Genomic DNA, 9,307 nt, shown 5'->3' on the forward strand with positions numbered 1-9,307 from the left:
GAGATTGCTTCTATTAAGGATCTTCGGTTAAACGGGGAAAGAGCATGAAGGTGTAAAAGGTAAGTAACCATACATGTGGGTCGAGTATCATATGACTATATTAAGAAATAGGTTAAAATAACAAAACATACAGCCTAACTGACAGGATCTGATGCTAAAAGACCTATAATTCTGAAAAACGGAATTTTATAACTTCTACTTCAAAAAATAGGGCAATTTTTCGTGAAAAGTTAAAATGTTCCAAATCAAAAAGAAACTTGGAACGTTCTTAAAATGATGTATATAGACTAGTATGTAAGTTTTCGGGACCAAAAAGGTCAAACGAAGGCTCGGGAAAAATTAAGGTTCAAAGTCAGTGGAGCGCAACCTGTTTCGTTGTAAACATTTATCAAACATAAATTTTGTACCAATAGCCTTTGAGGTGGGATACTAAGCTCTAACCAAAAAGTACCATACCATTCATTTGTGAATGGTCAAAATACCTTCAATCTACAAGCAAGTCCAACTATCTACAACTTCAATCACAAGTCACTAGTTTCTTATTTCGGAACCACCTATAAAATAGTAAACAACTAAAAAAGTAAGCTAACGCTTAGTGAATACATTTATATACAATTACGCACATAATTACGCACATAATGAAATCAATACACGAGGACCACACTTAGGATCTTTACCACCGTATCATTATCTACAGTTACACACATAATGATTAGGTTATTATGATTTCCGTTTTTATTCAATTATGTAATGGTTTAATAGAATGTATTGTGCTCATATGATTATTGTTTAGAGTCGTCTGTAATCACAAATTGTTTAGGGTTGCATACGTACGTTTGTGGACAACCTAGTCCTTTAGATCTACACTCATTTGAGGATAGATCACCGTTATTAAGTTGTAAAAGAGTTTTATTCATTAATAATAATAATCCAATTCCGATTAGATGACTGCTTAGGCTATCTTCAATGCTAAGGACGCCCTTAGGCGTTCTTGAGCTGCCACATCATATCCTTACAAATTCTTATAAATCCTTACAAATCTTTATACATCCTTACAAATCCTTCAAATCTTATAATTTTATACCAACCATACAAAAATCCTTACATATCCTTACATATTTTTTTACCTCCACTAAAAACAAAAATATATTAGATAAGGACAAGTAAGGGCATGTCCTTAGGTAAGGGCATCCTTAAAAAAACCTTAGTTTTGGACAAGCTTGGACGACAAAGGATATTTAAGGGCACCTAAGGGCACCCCATTGGAGATAGCATATTGTTAATTTATTTTTTTTTATGATTTATAACAGTGAGAGTTTGACAAGTTTTTACCAAGCCTACGACTTTTATGACAGTTTTTTGACTCAAACTGATTTTTAACATTTCCTCTTTGTCTCGAACATTTTACTAACTTGAAAAATATACTTCTCAGATTGTCAACATTTTAAAGGTTTGGGTCTTGACCTGTTTTGATGACTCTATCTCAAAAACAGGACGGATTGGCCCATTTTGACCAAATTACACGACTTAACAGTTTTGACACTTTTATTTATTTCCAACGTTTTCAACCAACCAAATTGACTCACCAAAGCTCTTTTCCCTTGACCTTGATCAAGTTTACCTACATTAGGGTCGATTTCACCTCTTAACCACACAAACGGGTCAATATTATCCGTTTCGACTTGAAACAACTTTAAGCTTTGATGTCCTGCCTAACTTGTCCCAAAGGAACTAATTTTTGTTGGAGAGACTTCTAATTACCCGAACCCGATCAAATGGGTCAGGTTGTTGTGCATATCTCAAGCCCATGAGATTATCTATTATAATATAAAGTTGAAGGCCTGATCGTGGCACTTCATTCATTAGGGTAATTATGATACTAAGGATTAATGATTAATCTATATATATCTAAAAGTTGGATCAAGGAGTGAAAAAATTTGACGCTTTTTAGCCTTTCATTTATGGTGATTATTAAAGTACTTAATAAGGGTTAATTACTGTTCTTTACTATAATGCATATGTAATTGATGTTTTGTTTAATGCATTCTCTATTTTGTGTTAGTTCATATCGAAAATGATATGTAATTGTGTGTTAATGCATAGTTTATTTAGCACTAATGCATAGTTAACCAGGAGTAAAGTGATATACTAATGTATTATTTATCCATGAGTGGAAGAGAAAGGAAGTGAAAGTGGAAGTGGAAGTGATATGTTATGTACCTATTTCTATTTGTATTCAGATTTTTTATGGGTCGACCAGTTTTTAAAGCCCGTTTTTGGTGTGCCTTTTAAAATCCAACCTCATAAGTATTCTTTTTCATTTATCACCTAATAAAAATATAAAACCATTATAAAAAAAAAACCCCTCCTCTTGTGACTGTCGACTCACCATCTCAACCTCAATCAGACCGCCACTAAAGGTTCATCTTCTTCCTTTTATGTGTTTTCCATTAGCTATTATTTTTATTATAATCATTATGCATCAGTTTGTTTCATCCTATTCCGATTTTAATGTTTCTTTATTTTTAATGTTTTATTTGTGCAGTTGTTGTTTTGCAGAAAGTAGCTCAGATTGCAATTCAATTTTTATGAGGTTACCCTATTTTTTTTTTATAAAACCCAAAGTATTTCTTCTTCTCGATTAACTTTTCCTAATTCAAACAGTAATTTGTTATTGAAAGCATCATTTGTTTATGTACACCATGTGTTTAATGAATGGTCTGGGACTAGACTAGAATTTTGTGTTTGGTTATGGAAGCAATTGGGTAGACAACATTGTTTATGTCTGACTCATATGTTTTCTTTTAAAAGGACATGTCTTGAGGGCCACACTGATCTGATTGGGTTCATCCAACTTAATGTAAAACCGAAGGCATCTGTTGAGGCGACTTACAATCATGAGTCACCATACGACTTGCAGTAAGTTATTAATATACCTTTATTGTTATTGGTAAATTTCATTTTGGTGGTGGGCAATCGAACTCAACGTTGAGAAAAAGATTGTATTATTTTTTGTTGCTGTTTTTATTTGCATGTCCGATTGAGACCAGATAGGCAAACCAAATGCATGCTTTGTTCAGGTTACAGTCTTATATGCTCAGTCCTTAAATTTGGCCATTCTAAATTTCACGGAAAAAAAATAGATCTAGCCGTTATGACCCTCAACAAATTGTGTCAGTGTGCATTTTTAGTTCCGTTTCATGATCTGGTGTTTTACAATCCTCCAGGTTGAAACATTTAGGTGTAAGGTGGAAATTATCCATGTACGGGCAAAGAATAGCTCATCTGCGGTGCCATCCAATCAGTTTTTGTTTCTCTCCCTTTTAGTTCTTTTGGCGATCTGTGGTACTAAGGTGACAACATCTAGACTATTGGCACTTAAATCAGCATTATTGATCCGTTATTATTTCAAGGTAAACAATACCTGTGCTAATGTGGAACCTTTTATTTGACATCAAGGAAGCTTATATTTGACAAGGACAAGACAATAAACCCGGATCTCATTAAGTTGTTATATGCCGATTGCATGGTTAATGTCGTTGATCGATCTTACGTATTTTTTTTTATTCTTTTGATCACATTTGTATACATGATTAATATTAGTACAAGTAATTATATTTATTAGTCTAAAACTAATTAGAGGGTTGCGATGCATTGATATTGTTGGATGGTGAGAACAATTTTTTCCTAAGTGAACTTTGAATACTTTTTTTGTGCAAGAAGTTGGGCATGAGCTAAACATGTAAAGGAAAGGTATGTAGATCAGCATCTGCGTTTAGAGGGCATGGTGACATGCGTGCGACTTTGTTGGGTAAATCTTCCAACATCACTACCACCTATTTATTCTTAATGTTTGTGCTGGTCATGAGACCGTGGAAGTCCAAAAATCATTGGCTTAAATGACAATTCTATAATGAGTTGCTTACACTTCTTAAACTTTGTTACAATAAACGAATTGGTCATATTTATTTCGAAGTCCCGAAAGTGAGTTAGCTATTACTTCTTGAATTAGTGAGATGACAAGTAGGTAGGGCGTTGAAAATATGGTATGGTGGTAGGATTGGGGGACCAGACTCCCATGGGTCATTTGAAAAAAAGATGATGCTCTTAATCTTACTGTAAGTCCCGCCCTAAAACATTTTTTACGAGAATGAATAATATATTTTTTTTTATTAACTTTTGTTTCACTGGTTTTTAGATAGACACGTAGAACAATTTTTACCATGAAACCCACACTTTGCACCATTGCTTGGAGTGGAATGGTATCTAATTTTGTACTTTTATTTGTCAAGATTGTGTAACATCATGAAACAACCAATAGAACCATGCGTGCAGTAGGGTTGATTTTTTCGACGATTCTAGAGTGCCTCATATCGGCTAGGAACGTGTATAGATTAAAAAAGAATCTGTTATGAAGCTTACATTAAAAGTTTAAGACATCTCAAGTTGAGTTTAGGTACCTGTCATGGGGTCTATTGAGACATCTCAAGTTGCTTCTTTTTTTTTTTTTTTGCCATGTTTACCATTCTCTTTGCAGTTGTTGGTTACTGTGCCAAAATTTTAATACATATTTCATGTGAATATTATTGTTTTTATTAGTGGCTAATTCTTCAATAATCCGTATTATTTTTAATTCAAAGAGGTGATTTGGTATTTGCTTAAAAGTGGCAGTCGTGGCCTATATCAACCGGATGCTTAAAACTAGCAAAGTAGAGGTTTTGTACTTGCTTCATAGTTAATTAAAGATGATTTTATTATTGAATATCACTTCTATTAGGTGTCAAAGAGACAGGGTTTTTCAGGTCTATTAGGTGTCAACCGAAAGTAATGTAATTGGCTAGGATAGTGATACACTTAGATCTTAGTCGCCAAAGCCGACTAAAAAACGATGTCTGGGATAGGTATTGTTTCTGTCTACTTATTGCTAAAACAGTGATTCGTGGCAAAATATTTCTGTTTATATTTCATTTTTATTGCACCTTGCGATTGCAGAATGGTAGCCGACTTAAAAAGTATTGAATGATGGGATCCCTTGAAGCTATGACAAAAGGAAGTGATGCTCGGTAGCTCGCGGGTACAGCTAGAATTAAGATTGTTCAAGGGGTTGTTGGTGCCATTGCAGATAAGGGTTATGTGTCAAAGTTCATTTCATACACTATGCAAACGATTCCGCGATTTCTTGGATCTTGGTGCTTCTTTCTTGAAGTGAGCTCATGATTTGTGGGGTTTAGGACTTTGAGGCTGGAGGTATGGCTTAGTGTTAATTGGGTAACGATTGGGGGATTGAATAACCTACAACTATTCATGGAAATAAAAAAAGGACTTAAGAAGAAAAGGTCAGTCTTAGTATTGGAAACAATAAATTATCACTACTCAGTGTTGCCATGGGAGTGCAGGTAGTCCAGAAAATAATCAGATAGTTAGCAGGAAATTCATTTTACCCGAACTTTAGAAACTCATATAATCGTAATATAATTCATTTTGGAATGCAGATCCAAACAACCTCACTATTGAGTAAATTTGTGAAAGTGAACATACTTGATGAATTGGATGGTATGTTTAAACATAGTGGACACTCGAGTAGGTCATGGACTATTGGACTGCACTTTTTGAAACCATCCCATGCTTATGTTTTAGCTTCTTTCGTGCTGTAAAAATATTTGTTTGCTACCTAACGTTGCTAAACTTCTTCAATGGTGCATTACAGGACACATGTTCTTTTGTAAGCCTTTATATGTTGCCTTTTCTCAAAGAAAGGAAGAGAGACAAGGATAATTACAAACAACGTGAAGTTGTGAACAACGTATGGCTGGACTATTTGGCCCGTCTTCTGCCATCGATGGAGGTTATCCTTCTTTTTACCATCTTCTGGTATATTTTATATGTATCTTCACGACCAGTTATGATGTATCACCCTTTGGGCATGAGGCATGTCTGGAGGGCTACTGACTTCCTACAAGGCATGCTTTTCAGCCATCTCCACCCGTCTTTTGTATGTATTGTGATACTTTTGCATTGCATGTTGATTCTTTTTAGGTGGTTATTTAAGGACTAACTGTGATACCGTTTTCGTGTGTTATTTGAAAATCTTTTTGATAGTTTTGTTGTCATTTTTTGTACGGGAATGACAAAGTGCAACGTTTCAGATTCCTAACGACGGTCTGGGACTCTATTGACAAGTTAGAGGGACAATGAATATGTATATGCAGAACCTACAAAATGGTTTTATTGCTCCATATGTGTTGCACTTGCAACAACCTACTCATACATCAAGGGAATCATCTAGCAAGCAAAAGGTAATTATAGACTTTCTATTATACATTACCAACTTTTTTGCATATTAGGCCATCAGTTATGTTCTTATCGACTATTTTTATGAGGAGACAAGTAGTATCACATCACTCTAAAAATGTTGTCATTTTTGCTAAGAATCTATATCTCTATATAAAAGGTTTTTTCCGAGAGATAACATATGTCTAAAGTATTCTTGGTACATATGATACAATCCACGAGACATGAAAGCCAGTCCTAACCGAGACATGTACTTTCCCTTTCTTCTCAAGGTGTATTTTGGGAAACCTTGGACATGTTCGTGCCATATCTTCATAAGGTATATTTATGTTTTACCTGGATAGTGACCTATTAGAAATTCTACATAACTGAATTGACCCATTCATGCTTAAATGGGTCAAAATTGGCACCTTTCTCAAAAGGCCATCAGAAAGGTGAAAATAATTGATAAGTGTGACATTTTGACTTCCTCTCATACCCTTTTGTTGCAGCCATCTTATTAATATTTTGAGAATCGATAGTTTTCTCCAAGATTAAGACAAGGGTTGGTGTAAAGTTTGTTTTCATGTTTCGATATGGATTTCAACTTTCAAAATATGTTCAAGTTTTTCATTTTGCAAGTTATCCTCTTTTTAGAATCTTGATCTCAGTTTTTCTAATTATGATGGTTATCTTTTGCCAAAAGTATGTCTTACTGGATTTATATATTTTTATATCAGTAATAAATATATGATTGCATCTGATGTTTTGTGATAACTTGGCAGGTTTTCATGGATATTCAGGTTATAGTGTTTCACCCCATCTGTGTTTAGTTTCAAATGGTGGGTTAGAGCTTTAGTTGTAGCAGTTTTGAGTGCCAAGAGTTGGCACAAAAGCTTTATTTGTTACATGTCGCTTATGTATTTAGGGGAGGTACATGTATTGCTATTGGTATATTTTGCTTATTTGTTTGCATGAAAACCATCATAGGTGTTTAATTGCAGTAATAATGAAGCAAAGTAAAATGATAAGAAGTTTGGTTTTTCACATGTGTATGCTTGCACATCAAATTGGTTGCTTTATGCATAATCGGATGATTTAAGTACAAGGTTATCCAATTGGCATTTGTAACCTGGTCCAACACAATTCGCACATATCCTTTTATATATGAGAACTAACTCTTGTGCTACATTCAACTTCACAATTACAATGTTGTTTTGACCATTATAAATATAACGTTATAAAAATCGTGTTAAAGAAAAGAATTATCAAAGCCACGTATTGCACAATGAATATATCTTCATTTGTATTTAGCAAAAAGCGAAGGGTTCACCAAAATGAAAACAACAGAGCCGAAACACTTTTTATGTTTTTACTATATCATAAGTAGACGTTTAGAGACACCACCTTGGATAAAAGATAGAGATTGTCGTGCATTCTACGGGCCTACTCTCTATGATAATAGAGAATTGTGTATGTTCTCTTTCTATATCCTCTACTATTGATCTCATATATATCATTAACATAATTCACTTAATATGCAACACAATAGAATAACAAACTAAGAAATTCAAATGGCTAAAAGACATACCAAAATCAATTATCTTTTTGGTCCCAAAACACTATACTGCATATATACCATTAAATCATTTACAACTTACAATACACCTTACATAATTTAAACGAACAAGTCATAAAACTAAAAAAATAGTATATAATACATGAATCACACAATCACCGTATGTATATATTCAACCACCAAAACTATCCTTATGTATCGTTTGTTTCTTCCAACAAGTAACCCGTCACATTTGACTATACGTTTTTACCTAAGATGGTTCGTAAGCCTCGATATACAACCGACAAACTTTAATAAAAGCACGAAACAAACGAAGAGACCCGGCCGTGCATCGCACGGGCCTTCACTCTAGTTATGATTAAAGTTAAGGATTAAAATTTTACATAACAACATAATGTAGTAAATGAAAATGATTTATGATATTCATAATTTATCATTTTATTTGATTTATTGTTACACATGATAAATTACATTCTTATTTTACATTTATTAGAATTTGTTTATTTTTAATTAATCAATTTTACTTTTATATGCTAAAGCGTACCATTAAGATATATATTAGCTATGATTCTATTGAATATATATTAGCTATTATTCTATTGGATGTATTACCTATTATTCTTTATTTAACATATTAAAATTATTAAAGTCAAAGTTGAAAACAAAAATCAACTTAAAAAAAATCAATAACTGTTATTTTCATTATATTTATAAATTTACTATTCAGCTATATTATATTATAAAAAAGTGAATTTTTAGCTGTCATAATGTTATGTACATAAGCTTAAGTACATATTTTTTATGGATTAAAATAATAAGATGTTCTATATTCATGTTTAGGCACATAACGATCACATATACCATTCTTTTACCTTTATTTATTTTTTTTATTAATTTGTGAGTAATAGATTTTTTTTTTCTATATCTTTCAACTTTTGACTCTAACTTACAATTTTTTGTTTTATATCATAAATTTACACATTTTTACCAATATTTTCAATATATACCAATAAAATAATCATTAAACTTAATCTTATCTTTTCTTTAAATATATATTTTTAGTATTTTAGTTGATAGTCATGAAAATTTTAAAAACTTTAATTGTATTTAATTTAAATATTTAGTAAGAGTTATTTTTTTTTGAAAAAGACGTTAAAAAGTATAAATCAACGATAAAAATATAAAAACTTGTAAATTAATGAAACTAATCAAAGTTTATTTGCCCATATTTTCTAATATATAATCTTACTTATGACAGATGTAAAATTAATTTTAGGGTCAGTTAAGTTTTTTATTAGTTAATAAATGGTTAAGTCAGTTGCTTTTTAATATATAATAATAATAATAATAATAATAATAATAATAATAATAATAATAAAAACAAAGATAAAAATAAAATAAAAACAAAGATAAAATTGTTAATAATCACAAAAAGCTAAAAAGTGTCAATTTTATTAA

The 9,307-nt window shown here is 32.1% G+C and overlaps 1 long non-coding RNA gene across 2 annotated transcripts; it reads left to right on the plus strand.

The window, feature by feature from the left end:
* Nucleotides 1-3,565: 3,565 nt before the first annotated feature.
* Nucleotides 3,566-7,245, plus strand: LOC122606163. Of its 2 annotated transcripts, XR_006324825.1 has the most exons (6): nt 3,566-3,811; nt 4,993-5,580; nt 5,708-5,845; nt 6,147-6,296; nt 6,564-6,610; nt 7,056-7,245. It is a non-coding gene; the product is annotated as an uncharacterized LOC122606163 (long non-coding RNA). The 2 variants fall into 2 exon arrangements; XR_006324824.1 differs by having other exon boundaries at nt 4,993-5,845.
* Nucleotides 7,246-9,307: the final 2,062 nt, after the last annotated feature.

This window comes from Erigeron canadensis, chromosome 6, assembly GCF_010389155.1.
Source record: "Erigeron canadensis isolate Cc75 chromosome 6, C_canadensis_v1, whole genome shotgun sequence".
NCBI lineage: Eukaryota > Viridiplantae > Streptophyta > Magnoliopsida > Asterales > Asteraceae > Erigeron > Erigeron canadensis.